General features: G+C 36.7%; 1 long non-coding RNA gene across 1 annotated transcript; it reads right to left on the reverse strand.

Annotated features, from left to right (window-relative positions):
* Window positions 1-1,434: 1,434 nt before the first annotated feature.
* On the reverse strand, window positions 1,435-2,492 carry LOC138306838 (uncharacterized). Its single transcript, XR_011205923.1, has 3 exons — window positions 2,363-2,492; window positions 1,732-1,860; window positions 1,435-1,517 (listed from the first exon to the last, which is right to left on the reverse strand). It is a non-coding gene; the product is annotated as an uncharacterized lncRNA (long non-coding RNA).
* Window positions 2,493-24,991: the final 22,499 nt, after the last annotated feature.

The raw sequence follows: 24,991 nt of genomic DNA on the forward strand, positions 1-24,991 counted from the left end.
ATTCATATAAAACGTTCCTTATATAGTATATACAGTTAAGGTATCTTAATCGGAATGCTATCATTGATCTACATGAAATATCAGTCTTAAAAAGCCGGGTAATTTTCCTATCGCATGGTTGTTGACGAACTCGCAGCTAAGTAAACCCATCCGTTACGGTTTCCTTTATTCGTTTCGAGTTGATTAAGAATTTCTTCCTGCCATTAGGATTCTGGCTTTCATTTCCCTTGATGGTAGCAATACAAGTATAGGTCTAGCGTTTGGTTCATCTTCAGCCTTTTCCGGAACTTTGCTCAGGCGTACAACTCTGCTGAATACCTCGTTATCGTCGTTGGATTTTAAAAAAAAGAACGCGAACACATCCTTATCTCCCCCTTATTGTTTTTTTATCACTTGGATCCTGTTGTCTGATGATACTGAAGTGGATCAAGTTATAGCCTCTCTATTCTCTTTCCTTTACTTCTGATATAACGAGATTCGTATTTTGCCGGTGCGTGATGCCTGCTTAGGGTTATATTTGTTACGGATAACTTGTTATAACTCTTTGATCATGGCATCATAAATGTTCATTATTGCAATGCCTCTTGATAGAGGAATCCTGCACTTTTCATTTCATTGAAGCATGCAGTGTTAATTAGCAGGAGCAGAAACTACCACTTTTTACTTTCAAATACTACCTCTCCAGAGGGAGAATATATGTAAACATTAAATAGTATAAATATCCCTTCCACAAATTTTTGGCCTCTTGGCAATTTCAGGTACATAGAAACACAAGAAAAGCTAGGTGAAATCCATCTTGAACGTTTTTCAAGATGGAATTCACCTAGCTTTTCTTGTGTTTCTATGTACCTGAAGATGGCCCAGAGGCCGAAAATTTGTGGAAGGGATATTTATACTATTTAATGTACCACTTTTTATTAACCTAGTTACTTGGAAACAGAGCGACACACAAACAATATGGTAACCAGCAAACTAAACTTAGAAAATAAACAAGATGATTTGTTTTCATTTCATAAAAAAACAGAATGCTTACACCATTTAGAAACGAAAAGACTTGGCGTCCAACGTCCGTCGCAGCGGTATCAATATTTGATAATGGCTTTATAGAGTTTGCTTTTCAAATACTACCATTGATTCAAGATAGAAAATCTGATTATCAGCATTTTTTGTTGTTTTTTTTATCACCTGTGGATAGCCGGAAATACTAACTATATTTTTTGTGATTTTACCACAAATGTTTTGAATGGAAATAACAATCTGTTACCAGATAGGGTTTTAGTTATGGCGCCCCTAACGAGAGCTATTATATATATCGTCCAACTGGATTGGCTTCATGTCTACTGTATAGCTCATCTGGTAACAGATTTTATAGCTATAAAATGGTACCGTAAATTACAGCTGTTGGTTATCATTTATAAAACAACAAATACAACATTTCATTTTACTGATAGCTTTTATTATTGACAAGATGTATAATAGCATCCTCATTTAGGGGTCTTGAATTTATTCCAGGTTTGCTATCAAAATAAAACAAAAAAAATAAAACAAAAAAACAGTTCATTAGTTTAATATTTTACAACTTATACAACGACTGGCCTTTTAAAAGTCCATTCCTTACACAATATTATCAGCTTTCAAGAAATATGGAAATTTCCTACAGGCTGTATTCTATATTGTACGTGTTAATGATTATATCATAATTCTACCAATTTAGTTACAAAAACATGATACCTTGCGGTAAGCCTATAAAAGGAGTAACACAGCAGATCGAACCCGGCCAACAGGATCCACGTCCTTCTTCACGGGAATGACACCAACCGTTCCGACAGATACCAATACAGGGACGGTTACCATCCTGACCTATAATAGATAACTCATTAACTAACCTCTCCGACAGATACCAATACAGGGAGGGTTACCATCCTGACCTATAATAGATAACTCATTAACTAACCTCTCCGACAGATACCAGACAAATGATACATTAGAATAAAAGAAATATATTGTACATATAATTAAACAATTTCAAAGTAGTACATGACCAAAAGGTGGGGTGAGGTTCGGTTTTAGGATTGCCATTTTACATCTAATTTACAAATATAAATTAAAATCGATTTGTATCTCTGATGTAGTCAACAGTGATTTCAAAACTAATCATGTTGACGTTGTCAGTTCACTCATTACAGCCATTTAAAAGTGTATTTAATGGTTGTGGTGTACATAAGACAGTTTTGTTTTTAACACAATGCAACTCTCAGTGTAATTAGGACATTCAAAGAAGTAATGTTGTGATGAGTCTTGAGTATTATCACAAGAACATAAAGGTGCTTACGGGATATATAATATAACAAGTAACACTTACCGTTTGCCTGGTCTACACTAAGACACAGCAGGCACACTGTCACCAATGTCACCATGACTACTAGTTTGTTTGTCATCTTCGTAGGTCACGTGACTCTGGATGATAATTACACTGCGAAAACACAGGTATTTATACACCAGGTAACCGCAGAACAAATGCCAAACAGTTGATATCCGCAAATGATAAAGCATTAAACAAGATTTATGTGTCCTGTTGTAATATAAATCAACGTTTGGTGTTGTCTTGCCCATGTCATTACAGGCATTTTCTAACGTTTTCGGTTGAATTGATCGTCATTAGATCTAATTTTTAAACTTCACTGCAGATAAAACATAAGCATTACAGAATCAACAAAAATCTGATTTTGATGAATGTCCTTTACCAACAAACACTACTTGGGATTTCAAATTATACACATTTATTATATATTGCCAAGAACTGAAAGTTATTTAAACATTAAAGTGTCTGCTAGTGAAATTGTGGTCCATACAGATGCATGCAATCTCCATAAAGTGCGCTAGATAAAATTGTAGAAAAAATGGATAATAAGCTGCCTATCACATATAAGTGTTTACTCACTAAACAAGAAATAACTGTACTTACGTTCGCTTTAAAAACTTGTTTTCACTTCTCTTTCAGGGATATTACACGTAAACAGAAGGTACCGATTAATTCAGTACTTTTTTAATAGCTGAATACATATATATATATATGTAAGGTCTTTGGACACTTTATTTGAAAAATAAACTTGAACGTACTAACCTTTTTATTATTATAGTACGGTCTCAGGTTACACGTAAAGATTTAGAGCCGGCTAGGTGTTAGCTGTTGCCCATTAAACAGCAAACGTTCGACTGTGTGTGGTTCACGAGCTTTATGATATAGATATTCCATCCTGATACTGACAGGTAGATTTACGCATAAGTCCAAATATAAACTGAAATATATGTTAAAATAGTTAAAATTAAAAGCTTAAACAAAATGGCATTAAAGAAATTTTACTCCTCTTGAAAGGCATTTCTATTAAGCTACTTAACACAGTTTTTCATTTATATGGTAAAGTAATAACGATAGAATTGATAGGGTAGTTGTATTGTTAGAACATGACAGTGGACTTATTAAACGGAAAGTTTAGTGACTTGAATTGTTGTCTTAAATATGTACCAGAAAAAATCATTCGGCAAGTGATCAAAATTACATTTGATTTTGGGGGTCAATTTTAATGATGGTGTCTTATCTTAATGTTGTAATGATTACATAAATATCGAAACGAAAAGTTATTTTCTAATATTACCATGCTTACCTTCTCAAGTATGAATAAAGGCGATGTATCTTAAGAGAAATAATGAGTTTGTCCAATAATGTATTTTATAATTTCTAGAAGAAAACAACATAGCCCAAGTAAGTTAAACATGACAAAAAATTCTAAAGCGTCGTGTATCCATGCCGGGTGATTAAATTCATATATGTCCCCTCCCATTTTAATGATTTTTATTTAATTTCTTTTCCTTTTTTATTCATTCTCTATGTTTCTGTTAGCTCTTACTGTTTAAAACACTGTTTAATTACCGAGTCAATCTCGGGTGTTTACAAGAAAGTATAAAAATATGTCAACATGTATTATATTGTTCACTTGCTTATCGGGTTTAATAACAGATGTTGAATTAAATAGAAAAAAGTATCGTTTGACTTTTCCGATAATATCCGCTCTGATACATAAGAACCTTTGAAGCGTTTCGGTTAGGAAACCTCTTTGGGAGCGGATATGTTTAAGTATCAAATCCTGTAATGATAATTCAAGATCTTTGTCTGATATGCACGAGGAGAGATATTTCTGACCATAATGACTTAGATGGATTAAACATATGATTGTATGTAAAATAAGACAGTTTTATACTATTTAGTTCATAGTTTTAGCTGATTTATTTGCGGCGTCCGTTTAATTAGATTTAGTTTTCCTTTGGGGAAACTTGTGGCAGCGGTAGAATTATGTGAGACAATGTAGCACTCCATGTAGCAATGTGTGTTCCAAATGGATTGATTGGGGTTACTTTACGTGGATATTTATATGAATAAATGATTGGAATTAAAAATGACGTCATCTGGTTCATCTGGTTTTCATACTGGAAATTGGCAGCAGTGTGATTATATTCCCATGCTACAGTGAAATACGACTAAATGATCACCCTGGAATACATCTCGTTATCGTTCATATAAAATATACAATAGTAGTTATTTTTACTGACAGGTTTTTATTATTGAATTTAGATATAGCTATAGTGTAAAACAGGTCTTGAAGCATGCTTCAGCAGTTCCTTGTTCTATCCCAAGTCTGTTATAAAACACACAAAAGAATAAGTCAGTAGGTCTATATCACTTGGTTGCTTATGATCAAAGCGGGTTTCTTTCTCTCTAAAATCAACATATGTAAACTAAGTTTATTTCATGAATAGATAGAATGGTATATCTTTTAAAACCGAACATGTTTCACAACATCATTAATATTAACTTAATATTGACATATTGAACTTCTCGTCTCTTCTTAGCTTTATGTGGAAATGCTGTATAATTATAGCTTACCTTCAGTAGCCTAGTTTCAGCCATGGTTGTAATTACTGACGCAGCAGGAAGTCCAATCAATGCATGATCCACTTCTTCTTTCATTGGAAAAGCACAAAGGCCGACAGCTACCACTACAGGACGGGTCATACTGACCTACAACATATACCGGTGGTATTAAAACACACACTTTATTAGCTATTTAGTGTTTTGTATGGATGATACGGATATATATGGGTCCGAGAAAAATGTTGCTTTTGACCTGCCTAACTGAGAGTCTTACCCTGGTTTATTTGCAAAAGTATTAGTCTGCGAACCCTTCATTAAACTCAAAAATGAGTTGTGATTTGGAGTCGGATACTTAAAGAAGATATTCTTTTGTTAAATATGTTTAGGTCCACAGTTACCAACAGAATATTACTATTAAATTATCGTTAACCTGTCAGATACTAAAACATATAAGGTAAACAGTCACCAACAGAATATCACTTTTGAATTACCGTTAACCTGTCAGATACCGAGACACATTAGGTCCACGGTCGCCAGCACAATATTACTAAAAACCTCCCGTTAACCTGTCAGATACCGAGACACATAAGGTCCACTGTCACCAACAGAATATTACAAGTAACTTATCCTTTACCTGTCTGATACCGAGACACATTAGGTCCACAGTCACCAACAGAATATTACTAGTAACTTACCGCTAACCTGTCCGATACCGACACATTAGGTCCACAGTTGCCAACAGAATATTACTAGTAACTTATCGCTTACCTGTCCGATACCGAGACACATTAGGTCCACAGTCACCAACAGAATGTTACTAGTAACTTACCGTTAACCTGTCTGATACCGAGACACAATAGGTCCACAATCACCAATAGAATATTACTAGTAACTTACCGTTAACCTGACAGATACCGAGACACAATAGGTCCACAATCACCAACAGAATATAACTAGTAACTTACCGTTAACCTGTCCGATACCGAGATACATTAGGTCCACAGTCACCAACAGAATATTACTACTAACTTACCGTTAACCTGTCAGATACCGACATACATTAGGTCCGCAGTCACCAACAGGATTTTTACTAGTAACTTACCGTTATTCGGTCCGATACCGAGATACATTAGGTCCACAGTCACCAACAGAATATTACTAGTAACTTAGTGTTAACCTGTCCGATACCGAGATACATTAGGTCCACAGTCATCAACAGAATATTACTAGTAACTTTCAGTTAACCTGTCCGATACCGAGACACATTAGGTCGACAGTCACCTACTTAATATTACTAGTAACTTATCGTTAACCTGTCCGATACCGAGACACATTAGGTCCACATTCACCAACAGAATATTACTAGTAACTTACCGTTAACCTGTCCGATACCGAGATACATTAGGTCCACAGTCACCAACAGAATATTACTAGTAACTTACCGTTAACCTCTTCGATACCGAGATACATTAGGTCCACAGTCAACAACAGAATATTACTAGTAACTTACCGTTAACCTGTCCGATACCGAGATACATTAGGTCCACAGTCACCAACAGAATATTACTAGTAACTTACCGTTAACCTCTTCGATACCGAGATACATTAGGTCCACAGTCAACAACAGAATATTACTTGTATCTTGCTGTTGACCTGTCCGATACCAAGATACATTAGGTCCACAGTCACAAACAGAATATTACTAGTAACTTATCGTTCACCTGTCCGATACCGAGACTCATTAGGTCCACAGTCAACAACAGAATATTACTAGTAACTTACCGTTAACCTGTCCGATACCGAGACTCATTAGGTCCACAGTCAACAACAGAATATTACTAGTAACTTATCGTTAACCTGTCCGATACCGAGATACATTAGGTCCACATCTTCACCAACAGAATATTACTAGTTACTTACCGTTAACCTGTCCGATACCGAGATACATGAGGTCCACAGTCACCAACAGAATATTAGTAGTAACTTACCGTTAACCTCTTCGATACCGAGATACATTAGGTCCACAGTCAACAACAGAATATTACTAGTAACTTACCGTTAACCTATCCGATACCGAGATACATTAGGTCCACATTCACCAACAGAATATTACTAGTAACTTACCGTTAACCTGTCCGATACCGAGATACATTAGGTCCACAATCACCAACGGATATTACAAGTAAGTTACCGTTAACCTCTTCGATACCGAGACTCATTAGGTCCACAGTCACCAACAGAATATTACTAGTATCTCTTGCTAATGACCTGTCCGATACCAAGATACATTAGGTCCACAGTCACCAACAGAATATTACTAGTAACTTACCGTTAACCTGTCCGATACCGAGATACATTAGGTCCACAGTCACCAACAGAATATTACTACTAACTTACCGTTAACCTGTCCGATACCGAGACACATTAAGTCCACAGTCACCAACAGAATATTACTACTAACTTACCGTTAACCTATCCGATACCGAGATACATTAGGTCCACAGTCACCAACAGAATATTACTACTAACTTACCGTTAACCTATCCGATACCGAGATACATTAGGTCCACAGTCACCAACAGAATATTACTACTAACTTACCGTTAACCTGTCCGATACCGAGACACATTAGGTCCACAGTCACCAACAGAATATTACTACTAACTTACCGTTAACCTGTCCGATACCGAGATATATTAGGTCCACAGTCACCAACAGAATATGACTAGAAACCTATCGTTAACCTGTCCGATACCGAGATAAATTAGGTCCACAGTCACCAACAGAATATTACTACTAACTTACCGTTAACCTGTCCGATACCGAGATACATTAGGTCCACAGTCACTAACAGAATATTACTGCTAACTTACCATTAACCTGTCCGATACCGAGATACATTAGGTCCACAGTCACCAACAGAATATTACTACTAACTTACCGTTAACCTGTCCGATACCGAGATACATTAGGTCCGCAGTCACCAACAGATATTACTAGTAACTTACCGTTAACCTGTCCGATACCGAGATACATTAGGTCCACAGTCACCTACAGAATATTACTAGTAACTTACCGTTAACCAGTCCGATACCGAGACTCATTAGGTCCACAGTCAACAACAGAATATTACTAGTAACTTATCGTTAACCTGTCCGATACCGAGATACATTAGGTCCACAGTCACCAACAGAATATTACTAGTAACTTACCGTTAACCTGTCCGATACCGAGATACATTAGGTCCACAGTCACCAACAGAATATTACTACTAACTTACCGTTAACCTGTCCGATACCGAGATACATTAGGTCCACATTCACCAACAGAATATTACAAGTAACTTACCGTTAACCTGTCCGATACCGAGATACATTAGGTCCACAATCACCAACGGATATTACAAGTAAGTTACCGTTAACCTCTTCGATACCGAGACTCATTAGGTCCACAGTCACCAACAGAATATTACTAGTATCTTGCTAATGACCTGTCCGATACCAAGATACATTAGGTCCACAGTCACCAACAGAATATTACTAGTAACTTACCGTTAACCTGTCCGATACCGAGATACATTAGGTCCACAGTCACCAACAGAATATTACTAGTAACTTACCGTTAACCTGTCCGATACCGAGATACATTAGGTCCACAGTCACCAACAGAATATTACTACTAACTTACCGTTAACCTATCCGATACCGAGATACATTAGGTCCACAGTCACCAACAGAATATTACTACCAACTTACCGTTAACCTATCCGATACCGAGATACATTAGGTCCACAGTCACCAACAGAATATTACTACAAACTTACCGTTAACCTGTCCGATACCGAGACACATTAGGTCCACAGTCACCAACAGAATATTACTAGTAACTTACCGTTAACCTGTCCGATACCGAGATATATTAGGTCCACAGTCACCAACAGAATATGACTAGAAACCTACCGTTAACCTGTCCGATACCGAGATAAATTAGGTCCACAGTCACCAACAGAATATTACTACTAACTTACCGTTAACCTGTCCGATACCGAGATACATTAGGTCCACAGTCACCAACAGAATATTACTAGTAACTTACCGTTAACCTGTCCGATACCGAGATACATTAAGTCCACAGTCACTAACAGAATATTACTGCTAACTTACCATTAACCTGTCCGATACCGAGATACATTAGGTCCACAGTCACCAACAGAATATTACTACTAACTTACCGTTAACCTGTCCGATACCGAGATGCATTAGGTCCGCAGTCACCAACAGATATTACTAGTAACTTACCGTTAACCTGTCCGATACCGAGATACATTAGGTCCACAGTCACCTACAGAATATTACTACTAACTTACCGTTAACCTATCCGATACCGAGATACATTAGGTCCACATTCACCAACAGAATATTACTAGTAACTTACCGTTAACCTGTCCGATACCGAGATACATTAGGTCCACAATCACCAACGGATATTACAAGTAAGTTACCGTTAACCCTGTCCGATACCGAGACACATTAGGTCCACAGTCACCAACAGAATATTACTAGTAACTTACCGTTAACCTGTCCGATACCGAGATACATTAGGTCCACAGTCACCAACAGAATATTACTAGTAACTTACCGTTAACCTGTCCGATACCGAGATACATTAGGTCCACAGTCACCAACAGAATATTACTAGTAACTTACCGTTAACCTGTCCGATACCGAGATACATTAGGTCCACAGTCACCAACAGAATATTACTAGTAACTTAACGTTAACCTGTCCGATACCGAGATACATTAGGTCCACTGTCACCAACAGAATATTACTAGTAACTTAACGTTAACCTGTCCGATACCGAGATACATTAGGTCCACAGTCACCAACAGAATATTACTACTAACTTACCGTTAACCTATCCGATACCGAGATACATTAGGTCCACAGTCACCAACAGAATATTACTACTAACTTACCGTTAACCTGTCCGATACCGAGACACATTAGGTCCACAGTCACCAACAGAATATTACTAGTAACTTACCGTTAACCTGTCCGATACCGAGATATATTAAGTCCACAGTCACCAACAGAATATTACTAGTAACTTAACATTAACCTGTCCGATACTGAGATACATTAGGTCAAAAGTCACCAACAGAATATTACTAGTAACTTACCGTTAACCTGTCCGATACCGAGATACATTAGGTCCACAGTCACCAACAGAATATTACTAGTAACTTACCGTTAACCTGTCCGATACCGAGATACATTAGGTCCACAGTCACCAACAGAATATTACTAGTAACTTACCGTTAACCTGTCCGATACCGAGATACATTAGGTCCACAGTCACCAACAGAATATTACTACTAACTTACCGTTAACCTGTCCGATACCGAGATACATTAGGTCCACAGTCACCAACAGAATATTACTACTAACTTACCGTTAACCTGTCCGATACCGAGATACATTAGGTCCACAGTCACCAACAGAATATTACTAGTAACTTACCGTTAACCTGTCCGATACCGAGATACATTAGGTCCACAGTCACCAACAGAATATTACTAGTAACTTACCGTTAACCTGTCCGATACCGAGATACATTAGGTCCACAGTCACCAACATAATATTACTAGTAACTTACCGTTAACCTGTCAGATACCGAGACACATTAGGTCCACAGTCACCAACAGAATATTACTATGTAACTTACCGTTAACCTGTCATATACCGAGACACATTAGGTCACACAGTCACCAACAGAATATTACTAGTAACTTACCGTTAACCTGTCCGATACCGAGACACATTAGGTCCACAGTCACCAACAGAATATTACTAGTAACTTACCGTTAACCTGTCCGATACCGAGACACATTAGGTCCACAGTCACCAACAGAATATTACTAGTAACTTACCGTTAACCTGTCCGATACCGAGATACATTAGGTCCACAGTCACCAACAGAATATTACTAGTAACTTACCGTTAACCTGTCTGATACCGAGACACATTAGGTCCACAGTCACCAACAGAATATTACTAGTAACTTACCGTTAACCTGTCAGATACCGAGATACATTAGGTCCACAGTCACCAACAGAATATTACTAGTAACTTACCGTTAACCTGACAGATACCGAGACACATAAGGTCGACAGTCACCTACAGAATATTACTAGTAACTTATCGTTAACCTGTCCGATACCAAGATACATTAGGTCCGCAGTCACCAACAGGATTTTTACTAGTAACTTGCCGTTATTCGGTCCGATACCGAGATACATTAGGTCCACAGTCACCAACAGAATATTACTAGTAACTTACTGTTAACCTGTCCGATACCGAGATACATTAGGTCCACAGTCACCAACAGAATATTACTAGTAACTTACCGTTAACCTGTCCGATACCGAGACACATTAGGTCCACAGTCACCAACAGAATATTACTAGTAACTTACTGTTAACCTGTCAGATACCGAGACACATTAGGTCGACAGACACCAACAGAATATTACTAGTAACTTACCGTTAACCTGTACGATACCGAGACACATTAGATCCACAGTCACCAACAGAATTTTACTAGTAACTTACCGTTAACCTGTCATATACCGAGACACTTTAGGTCCACAGTCACCAACAGAATATTACTAGTAACTTACCGTTAACCTGTCAGATACCGAGACACATTAGGTCCACAGTCACCAACAGAATATTACTAGTAACTTACCGTTAACCTGTCAGATACCGAGACACATTAGGTCCACAGTCACCAACAGAATATTACTAGTAACTTACCGTTAACCTGACAGATACCGAGACATACATTAGGTCCGCAGTCACCAACAGATTTTTACTAGTAACTTACCGTTATTCGGTCCGATACCGAGATACATTAGGTCCACAGTCACCAACAGAATATTACTAGTAACTTACCGTTAACCTGACAGATACCGAGACACATAAGGTCGACAGTCACCAACAGAATATTACTAGTAACTTACCGTTAACCTGTCTGATACCGAGACACATTAGGTCCACAGTCACCAACAGAATATTACTAGTAACTTACCGTTAACCTGTCAGATACCGACATACATTAGGTCCGCAGTCACCAACAGGATTTTTACTAGTAACTTACCGTTATTCGGTCCGATACCGAGATACATTAGGTCCACAGTCACCAACAGAATATTACTAGTAACTTACCGTTAACCTGTCCGATACCGAGATACATTAGGTCCACAGTCACCAACAGAATATTACTAGTAACTTACCGTTAACCTGTCAGATACCGAGACACATTAGGTCCACAGTCACCAACAGAATATTACTAGTAACTTACCGTTAACCTGTCCGATACCGAGATACATTAGGTCCACAGTCACCAACAGAATATTACTAGTAACTTACCGTTAACCTGTCCGATACCGAGACACATTAGGTCCACAGTCACCAACAGAATATTACTAGTAACTTACCGTTAACCTGTCCGATACCGAGACACATTAGGTCCACAGTCACCAACAGAATATTACTAGTAACTTACCGTTAACCTGTCTGATACCGAGACACATTAGGTCCACAGTCACCAACAGAATATTACTAGTAACTTACCGTTAACCTGTCCGATACCGAGACACATTAGGTCCACAGTCACCAACAGAATATTACTAGTAACTTACCGTTAACCTGTCAGATACCGAGACACATTAGGTCCACAGTCACCAACAGAATATTACTAGTAATTTACTGTTAACCTGTCAGATACCGATACATTAGGTCCACAGTCACCAACAGAATATTACTAGTAACTTACCGTTAACCTGTCTGATACCGAGACACATTAGGTCCACAGTCACCAACAGAATATTACTAGTAACTTACCGTTAACCTGTACGATACCGAGATACATTAGGTCCACAGTCACCAACAGAATATTACTAGTAACTTACCGTTAACCTGTCCGATACCGAGATATATTAGGTCCACAGTCACCAACAGAATATTACTAGTAACTTACCGTTAACCTGTCAGATACCGAGATACATTAGGTCCACAGTCACCAACAGAATATTACTAGTAACTTACCGTTAACCTGTCCGATACCGAGATACATTAGGTCCACAGTCACCAACAGAATATTACTAGTAACTTACCGTTAACCTGTCCGATACCGAGATACATTAGGTCCACAGTCACCAACAGAATATTACTAGTAACTTACCGTTAACCTGTCAGATACCGATACATTAGGTCCACAGTCACCAACAGAATATTACTAGTAACTTACCGTTAACCTGTCCGATACCGAGACACATTAGGTCCACAGTCACCAACAGAATATTACTAGTAACTTACCGTTAACCTGTCCGATACCGAGATACATTAGGTCCACAGTCACCAACAGAATATTACTAGTAACTTACCGTTAACCTGTCCGATACCGAGACACATTAGGTCCACAGTCACCAACAGAATATTACTAGTAACTTACCGTTAACCTGTCCGATACCGAGATACATTAGGTCCACAGTCACCAACAGAATATTACTAGTAACTTACCGTTAACCTGTCCGATACCGAGATACATTAGGTCCACAGTCACCAACAGAATATTACTAGTAACTTACCGTTAACCTGTCCGATACCGAGACACATTAGGTCCACAGTCACCAACAGAATATTACTAGTAACTTACCGTTAACCTGTCCGATACCGAGACACATTAGGTCCACAGTCACAAACAGAATATTACTAGTAACTTACCGTTAACCTGTCTGATACCGAGACACATTAGGTCCACAGTCACCAACAGAATATTACTAGTAACTTACCGTTAACCTGTCCGATACCGAGACACATTAGGTCCACAGTCACCAACAGAATATTACTAGTAACTTACCGTTAACCTGTCCGATACCGAGATACATTAGGTCCACAGTCACCAACAGAATATTACTAGTAACTTACCGTTAACCTGTCCGATACCGAGATACATTAGGTCCACAGTCACCAACAGAATATTACTAGTAACTTTCAGTTAACCTGTCCGATACCGAGACACATTAGGTCCACAGTCACCTACAGAATATTACTAGTAACTTACCGTTAACCTGTCCGATACCGAGATACATTAGGTCCACAGTCACCAACAGAATATTACTAGAAACTTACCGTTAACCTGTCAGATACCGAGACACATTAGGTCCACAGTCACCAACAGAATATTACTAGAAACTTACCGTTAACCTGTCCGATACCGAGACACATTAGGTCCACAGTCACCAACAGAATATTACTAGTAACTTACCGTTAACCTGTCAGATACCGAGACACATTAGGTCCACAGTCACCAACAGAATATTACTAGTAACTTACCGTTAACCTGTCCGATACCGAGACACATTAGGTCCACAGTCACCAACAGAATATTACTAGTAACTTACCGTTAACCTGTCCGATACCGAGACACATTAGGTCCACAGTCACCAACAGAATATTACTAGTAACTTACCGTTAACCTGTCCGATACCGAGATACATTAGGTCCACAGTCACCAACAGAATATTACTAGTAACTTACCGTTAACCTGTCCGATACCGAGACACATTAGATCCACAGTCACCAACAGAATATTACTAGTAACTTACCGTTAACCTGTCCGATACCGAGATACATTAGGTCCACAGTCACCAACAGAATATTACTAGTAACTTACCGTTAACCTGTCCGATACCGAGACACATTAGGTCCACAGTCACCAACAGAATATTACTAGTAACTTACCGTTAACCTGTCAGATACCGAGACACATTAGATCCACAGTCACCAACAGAATATTACTACTAACTTACCGTTAACCTGTCCGATACCGAGATACATTAGGTCCACAGTCATTAACAGAATATTACTAGTAACTTACCGTTAACCTGTCCGATACCGAGACACATTAGGTCCACAGTCACCAACAGAATATTACTAGTAACTTACCGTTAACCTGTCCGATACCGAGACACATTAGGATCCACAGTCACCAACAGAATATTACTACTAACTTACCGTTAACCTGTCCGATACCGAGATACATTAGGTCCACAGTCACCAACAGAATATTACTAGTAACTTACCGTTAACCTGTCCGATACCGTGACACATTAGGTCCACAGTCACCAACAGAAATATTACTAGTAATTTACTGTTAACCTGTCCGATACCGAGATACATTAGGTCCACAGTCACCAACAGAATATTACTAGTAACTTACCGTTAACCTGTCCGATACCGAGATACATTAGGTCCACAGTCACCAACAGAATATTACTAGTAACTTACCGTTAACCTGTCAGATACCGAGACACATTAGGTCCACAGTCACCAACAGAATATTACTAGTAACTTACCGTTAACCTGTCCGAACCGTGACATATTAGGTCCACAGTCACCAACAGAATATTACTACTAACTTACCGTTAACCTGTCCGATACCGAGACACATTAGGTCCACAGTCACCAACAGAATATTACTAGTAACTTACCGTTAACCTGTCCGATACCGAGACACATTAGGTCCACAGTCACCAACAGAATATTACTAGTAACTTACCGTTAACCTGACAGATACCGAGACACATTAGGTCCACAGTCACCAACAGAATATTACTAGTAACTTACCGTTAACCTGTCTGATACCGAGACACATTAGGTCCACAGTCACCAACAGAATATTACTAGTAACTTACCGTTAACCTGTCTGATACCGAGACACATTAGGTCCACAGTCACCAACAGAATATTACTAGTAACTTACCGTTAACCTGACAGATACCGAGACACATTAGGTCCACAGTCACCAACAGAATATTACTAGTAACTTACCGTTAACCTGTCTGATACCGAGACACATTAGGTCCACAGTCACCAACAGAATATTACTAGTAACTTACCGTTAACCTGTCCGATACCGAGACACATTAGGTCCACAGTCACCAACAGAATATTACTAGTAACTTACCGTTAACCTGTCCGATACCGAGACACATTAGGTCCACAGTCACCAACAGAATATTACTAGTAACTTACCGTTAACCTGTCCGATACCGAGACACATTAGGTCCACAGTCACCAACAGAATATTACTAGTAACTTACCGTTAACCTGTCCGATACCGAGACACATTAGGTCCACAGTCACCAACAGAATATTACTAGTAACTTACCGTTAACCTGTCCGATACCGAGATACATTAGGTCCACAGTCACCAACAGAATATTACTAGTAACTTACCGTTAACCTGTCCGATACCGAGACACATTAGGTCCACAGTCACCAACAGAATATTACTAGTAACTTACCGTTAACCTGTCCGATACCGAGATACATTAGGTCCACAGTCACCAACAGAATATTACTACTAACTTACCGTTAACCTGTCCGATACCGAGACACATTAGGTCCACAGTCACCAACAGAATATTACTAGTAACTTACCGTTAACCTGTCAGATACCGAGACACATTAGGTCCACAGTCACCAACAGAATATTACTAGTAACTTACCGTTAACCTGTCAGATACCGAGACACATTAGGTCCACAGTCACCAACAGAATATTACTAGTAACTTACCGTTAACCTGTCCGATACCGAGACACATTAGGTCCACAGTCACCAACAGAATATTACTAGTAACTTACCGTTAACCTGTCAGATACCGAGACACATTAGGTCCACAGTCACCAACAGAATATTACTAGTAACTTACCGTTAACCTGTCAGATACCGAGACACATTAGGTCCACAGTCACCAACAGAATATTACTAGTAACTTACCGTTAACCTGTCAGATACCGAGACACATTAGGTCCACAGTCACCAACAGAATATTACTAGTAACTTACCGTTAACCTGTCAGATACCGAGACACATTAGATCCACAGTCACCAACAGAATATTACTAGTAACTTACCGTTAACCTGTCAGATACCGAGACACATTAGGTCCACAGTCACCAACAGAATATTACTAGTAACTTACCGTTAACCTGTCAGATACCGATACATTAGGTCCACAGTCACCAACAGAATATTACTAGTAACTTACCGTTAACCTGTCAGATACCGAGACACATTAGGTCCACAGTCACCAACAGAATATTACTAGTAACTTACCGTTAAACTGTCAGATACCGATACATTAGGTCCACAGTCACCAACAGAATATTACTAGTAACTTACCGTTAACCCTTCTGATACCTCGAGACACATTAGCTCCACAGTCACCAACAGAATATAACTGGTAACTTACCGTTAATCTGTCCGATACAGAGACACATTAGCTCCAGTCACCTACAGAATATTACTAGTAACTTATTGCTAACCTGTCATACACCGAGACACATTAGGCACACAGTCACCAACAGAATATTACTAATAACTTACCGTTAACCTGTCCGATGCCGACACATTAGGTCCACAGTCACCAACAGAATATTACTAGTAACTTACCGTTAACCTGCCCGATACCGAGATACATTAGGCCCACTGTCACCAACAGAATATTACTAGTAACTTACCGTTAACCTGTCCGATACCGAGATACATTAGGTCCACTGTCACCAACAGAATATTACTAGTAACTTACTATTAACCTGTCCGATACCGAGATATATTACTTCAACTGTCACCAACAGAATATTACTAGTTACTTACCGTTAACCTGTCCGATACCGATCCACATTAGGTCCACAGTCACCAACAAAATATTACTAGTAACTTACACTTAACCTGTCTGATACCGAGACATATTAGGTCCCCAATCACCAACAGAATATTACTAGTTACTTACCGTTAACCTGTCCGATACCGAGATACATAAGGCCCACAGTCACCAACAGAATATTACTAATAACTTACCGTTAACCTGTCTGATACCGAGACTCATTAGGTCCACAGTCACAGCCAGAATATTACTAGTAACTTACCGTTAACCTGTCCGATACCGAGATACATTAGGCCCACAGTCACCAAAAGAATATTATTTGTAACTTCCCGTTCACCTGTCCGATACCGAGACACATTAGGTCCACAGTCACCAACAGAATATTACTAGTAACTTACCGTTAACCTGTCCGATACCGAGATACATTAGGTCCACTGTCACCAACAGAATATTACTAGTAACTTACCATTAACCTGTCCGATACCGAGATATATTAGTTCCACTGTCACCAACAGAATATTACGAGTAACTTACCGTTAACCTGTCATGTACCGAGACACATTAGCTCCACAGTCACCAACAGAATTTTACTAGTAACTTACCGTTAACCTGTCTGATACCGAGACACATTAGCTCCACAGTCACCAACAGAATATTACTAGTAACTTACCGTTAACCTGTCATGTACCGAGACACATTAGCTCCACAGTCACTTACAGAATACTACAAGTAACTTACCGCTAACCTGTCATATACCGAGACACATTAGCTCCACAGTCACCAACAGAATAGTACTAGTTACCTACCGTTAACCTGACAGATACTGAGACACATAAGGTCGACAGTTACCAACATAATATTACTAGTAATTCATCGTTAACCTGTCTGATACCGTGACACATTATGTCCACAGTTACCAACAGAATATTACTAATAACTTACCGTTAACATGTCCGATACCGACACATCAGGTCCACAGTCACCAACAGAATATTACTATTAACTTACCGTTAACCTGTCTGATACCGAGATACATTAGGTCCACTGTCACCAACAGAATATTACTAGTAACTTACCGTTAACCTGTACGATATCGAGATACATTAGGTCCACTGTCACCAATAGAATATTACTAGTAACTTACCGTTAACCTGTCCGATACCGAGATATATTAGTTCCACAGTCACCAACTGTTGGTGACTGTGGACCTAATGTGTATCCTACAGAATATTACTGGTAACTTACCGTTATGTTGTCCCATACCAAGACATACAAGGCTTACAGTGATTAACAGAATCGTCAATATTACTTTGCTGTTCATTTTTAAATGAATGTTGTCCCTGATTTGAATATAAGTGATAATACAGACCTCAATGGGTTAATATTTATAATCCTTGGAAACACAAATAATGAATCATACCTGTTTGCATCCGGATATGATGAACAAGGAAATGCCCATATAACAAGGTGATTGGATGTCTTCACATCAATTTTGACCTTTTTATGTCCCTGTCATAAGTTTGAACTACACTTTTCTTTCAATCAAATTTATTTCCTAGAATGATTTGCTGACACATTCGTCGTACTAATGCATCTTTTAGGTATCCAAGCAGAAATTATGATGTCGTGCTGCTTCATTTAATGAACATCTTTAATGAAAACTTTTAATAAACACTTTAGATGAACATCTTATATTGAACATCTCAATGAACAACTTAAATGAACATGTCTTATGAACATCTTTAATGAAAACTTTTAATAAACACTTTAGATGAACATCTTATATTGAACATCTCATTGAACAACTTAAATGAACATGTCTTATGAACATCTTTAATGAAAACTTTTAATAAACACTTTAGATGAACATCTTATATTGAACATCTCATTGAACAACTTAAATGAACATGTCTTATGAACATCTTTAATGAAAACTTTTAATAAACACTTTAGATGAACATCTTATATTGAACATCTCATTGAACAACTTAAATGAACATGTCTTATGAACATCTTTAATGAAAACTTTTAATAAACACTTTAGATGAACATCTTATATATTGAACATCTCATTGAACAACTTAAATGAACATGTCTTATGAACATCTTTAATGAAAACTTTTAATAAACACTTTAGATGAACATCTTATATTGAACATCTCAATGAACAACTTAAATGAACATGTCTTATGAACATCTTTAATGAAAACTTTTAATAAACACTTTAGATGAACATCTTATATTGAACATCTCATTGAACAACTTAAATGAACATGTCTTATGAACATCTTTAATGAAAACTTTTAATAAACACTTTAGATGAACATCTTATATTGAACATCTCAATGAACAACTTAAATGAACATGTCTTATGAACATCTTTAATGAAAACTTTTAATAAACACTTTAGATGAACATCTTATATTGAACATCTCATTGAACAACTTAAATGAACATGTCTTATGAACATCTTTAATGAAAACTTTTAATAAACACTTTAGATGAACATCTTATATTGAACATCTCATTGAACAACTTAAATGAAGATGTCTTATGAACATCTTTAATGAAAACTTTTAATAAACACTTTAGATGAACATCTTATATTGAACATCTCATTGAACAACTTAAATGAACATGTCTTATGAACATCTTTAATGAAAACTTTTAATAAACACTTTAGATGAACATCTTATATTGAACATCTCAATGAACAACTTAAATGAACATGTCTTATGAACATCTTTAATGAAAACTTTTAATAAACACCTTAGATGAACATCTTATATTGAACATCTCAATGAACAACTTAAATGAACATGTCTTATGAACATCTTTAATGAAAACTTTTAATAAACACCTTAGATGAACATCTTATATTGAACATCTCAATGAACAACTTAAATGAACATGTCTTATGAACATCTTTAATGAAAACTTTTAATAAACACTTTAGATGAACATCTTATATTGAACATCTCAATGAACAACTTTAATGAACATGTCTTAGGAACATCTTTAATGAAAACTTTTAATAAACACTTTAGATGAACATCTTATATTGAACATCTCAATGAACAACTTAAATGAACATGTCTTATGAACATCTTTAATGAAAACTTTTAATAAACACTTTAGATGAACATCTTATATTGAACATCTCAATGAACAACTTAAATGAACATGTCTTATGAACATCTTTAATGAAAACTTTTAATAAACACTTTAGATGAACATCTTATATTGAACATTCAATGAACAACTTAAATGAACATGTCTTATGAACATCTTTAATGAAAACTTTTAATAAACACTTTAGATGAACATCTTATATTGAACATCTCAATGAACAACTTAAATGAACATGTCTTATGAACATCTTTAATGAAAACTTTTAATAAACACCTTAGATGAACATCTTATATTGAACATCTCAATGAACAACTTAAATGAACATGTCTTATGAACATCTTTAATGAAAACTTTTAATAAACACCTTAGATGAACATCTTATATTGAACATCTCAATGAACAACTTAAATGAACATGTCTTATGAACATCTTTAATGAAAACTTTTAATAAACACTTTAGATGAACATCTTATATTGAACATCTCAATGAACAACTTTAATGAACATGTCTTAGGAACATCTTTAATGAAAACTTTTAATAAACACTTTAGATGAACATCTTATATTGAACATCTCAATGAACAACTTAAATGAACATGTCTTAGGAACATCTTTAATGAAAACTTTTAATAAACACTTTAGATGAACATCTTATATTGAACATCTCAATGAACAACTTAAATGAACATGTCTTATGAACATCTTTAATGAAAACTTTTAATAAACACTTTAGATGAACATCTTATATTGAACATCTCAATGAACAACTTAAATGAACATGTCTTATGAACATCTTTAATGAACATCTTTAATGAACAACTTTAATGAACACATGTTATGACCACCTTTAGTCAAACCTTTAATGAATATCTTTAATAAATAACTTTAATGAACATATTTTATGAAAATGGCCTTGCAGCCAACTACATGCTTAGTCAAGTTTGTTTGTTTTATGAGTGTAATTATATTTGAAATATTCATATACCTATTTTAGCTTTAGTAGTGAACAGATGATGAAATATAAGAAATGAAACCAAAAAAATCATCCTTAAAGTCTGCTTCCAATTATCAAGTATGTAGTGTCATTATTTAAGAAAAACAAGGGGCCCATGGGCCGTAACGGTCATCTGACTATTGACACAATACAACATAGTCGTTTAAAGATTTTAGCCATTTTGACCCCTGTGATCTTGAATGAAGATTTTTGTTAAACAATTATGGTAGGCCTTCATCCCAGCATGTCACAGACCCAATATCAGGTCTCTAGACCTTTTATTTATTCACAAAAAGTTTTTTCACGATTTTAGCCTATTTGACCCCTGTGACCTTGGATGAAGGTCAAGGTTATTCATTTCAACACACTTGGTAGCTCCACATCCCAGCATGTCACATGCCCAATATCAGGTCTCCAGGGCGCCAAGTTATTCTCAATAAGTCGTTTAAAGATCTTGACCTATTTGACCCCTGTGACCTTCAATGACAATCAAGGTCATTCATTTGAACAAACTCAATAGTCATTCATCTCCGCATGTTGCAGGCCAAATATGAGTATCTTGGGCTCTCTCACTTCTTGAGAAGAAGTCGTTTGAAGATTTTAGCTTATTTGACCCCTGTTGTGACCTTGAATGAAGATCAAGGTTATTCATTTGAACAAACTTGGTAGCCCTTTATCCTAGAATGCTACAGGCCCAACATCAATACCCTGGGCCTTCTAGTTCTTGAGAAGAAGTCGTTTAAAGATTTTACCCTTTTTGGGCCCAATATCAGGTATCTAGGCCTCTTAGTTATTCACATGAAGTTGTTTAATTCACGTGACCTAGCCAATGTGACCCTAGGATGAAATCATCGTAAGCAGGTCATATTCAGATCCTATGCAGTACTAAACATCAATTTCAAACTATCAAATCAGTGAAAAATCTTAGCTTTCGGCAAAAATATTAAAGTTTTTAATGCTAAAATAGAATAAATGCTTAACTAGGTCACTGTGACCTACTTTTGGGACTTTACATCAGTTTTCTGAACTGAACTTCACAAACCAAATATTTACAGGCAAAATCTGCAAAAAATGTTGTCTTTTTTCTGATATTGAATTAATTAGGACTTAAATAATTTAAATGAGAATTTTCACCCTTTGACCTTTGACCTCTGCAATTACAATGAGCGCAGAAAAAATCTTATATTCTGAATAGCATACAATATGCAGCTGACCCTAAGGTATTTTCATGCAAAATATTTTGCTTATCACTGAGTGGCCCTAAAACGGCCATAAGTGATACCCCTCCTTTACTATGTTTATCTTATGATTTTATTTTCTTTGTTTCCATACTAGATATGACTGTTTGAGTGGTCCATTCTTTTTCTACGATTAGGATATAATCAGAAATTGTCGCGAAACCCCGACTTTATATTGACGGTACAATAGATACATTGATCTAGAAGATTCAGAAAAGGAACACCCTAATTGAAAGATAATTGAATCGAAAAAAACATCTGCCTTTTCTCATCGGTACAATAAGATTACGAAATACGATAAGTTCGAAATCATCAATTCATCTTAATATTTCTTCATCACGAAGATTGTTTTTGTTTATCATAGTGTTAGTCATAATACGATAAGTTCGAAATTATCAAATTCATCTTTATATATTTACATTCTGAGGGTTTCGTAACTATATGAATCAACCAACTGAAGAAAACAAACATTTGCCTATGAATACACTATGAATACAGCGATCCTCGTGCATCGATTAGCTGATTTCACACAATGCGCCAGTTTCATATCAATAAAGAATAGTCCCTCACAATATTTATACCATCTAATGGGCTGTTTCTTGATATAGAATCATCAAATTTTAATACAATACGTCGGTCAAACACGCCTACTCGAAATACAATACGTAGGTCAAACCCGCCTACTCGAAATACAATGCGTCGATCAAACCTCGCCTTCTCGAAATACAATATGTCGGTCAAACCTCGCCTTCTCGAAATACAGAACGTCGATCAAACGTTTGTTCTCACACTTGTAGTGGTCACTGATTGTTCAATCCAATAAAAACGTTTTCCCGCCGAGCAGTGTGAAACATTAAAGGGATAGCAACTTTTTACCGTTACGGGTTTTACAAACATGAAGTGTATTCTGCGACCATCTTAATACAGTCTATACAGTCTTAATTTTTTTTTTTTTTTTTTTTTTTTTCACTCAGAGCAGCAGAGAATCAACTAACCACCAGCTAACAGCAAATTTTTTTTTTTTTTTAAAACTGAATAATTTTATCTATTCTACTTCAACACATACATACATACATACATACATACATACATACATACATACATACATACATACATACATACATACATACATACACACATACATACATGCCGCACACACACACACACACACACACACACACACACACACACACACACACACACACACACACACACACACACATATACATATATATATACATACATTCATACATACATACATACATACATACATGCATACATGCATACATACATACATAGTCCGTACATACACCCTCACATACACTCACCCTCACATACATACATACATACATACATACATACATACATACATACATACATACATACATACATACATACATACATACATACATACATACATACATACATACATACATACATACATACATACATACATACATACATACATACATACATACATACATACATACATACATACATACATACAAATGCATATTACATATTGAGATAATTTGCATAGCTGATACCGTGTTTTATTCTCATTTTCTCATCACGGTGATTACTTTTCTTTTGATTTTTAATACTCTATATCACATATCAATGACAATGTTGTATTACATATTTTCTAAAATTACCCTGCCTGAAGCATGCCTGTTATATATAGTTACAGACCAAACATCTGACATAATATTATCTAATATGATATAATATTTAATTTGAGGTGTTTACGAGTTACGTCAAACTGAAATGTGTTAATTTATTTCACAATTTCCTTTAGCATGCATGCCTGCTAAAAACAAGAGTCCACTGCACATAGTGCATATAGCAGGCTACACATGACATAATTATACAAAGTTTATTACAAAATTTTCCTTAAGATGCAGGCCTGTTAACAAAAGTCCACTGCACATAGTGCATGTAGCAGGCTACACTTGTGACA

This window comes from Argopecten irradians, chromosome 14 (assembly GCF_041381155.1).
Source record: "Argopecten irradians isolate NY chromosome 14, Ai_NY, whole genome shotgun sequence".
Lineage (NCBI taxonomy): Eukaryota > Metazoa > Mollusca > Bivalvia > Pectinida > Pectinidae > Argopecten > Argopecten irradians.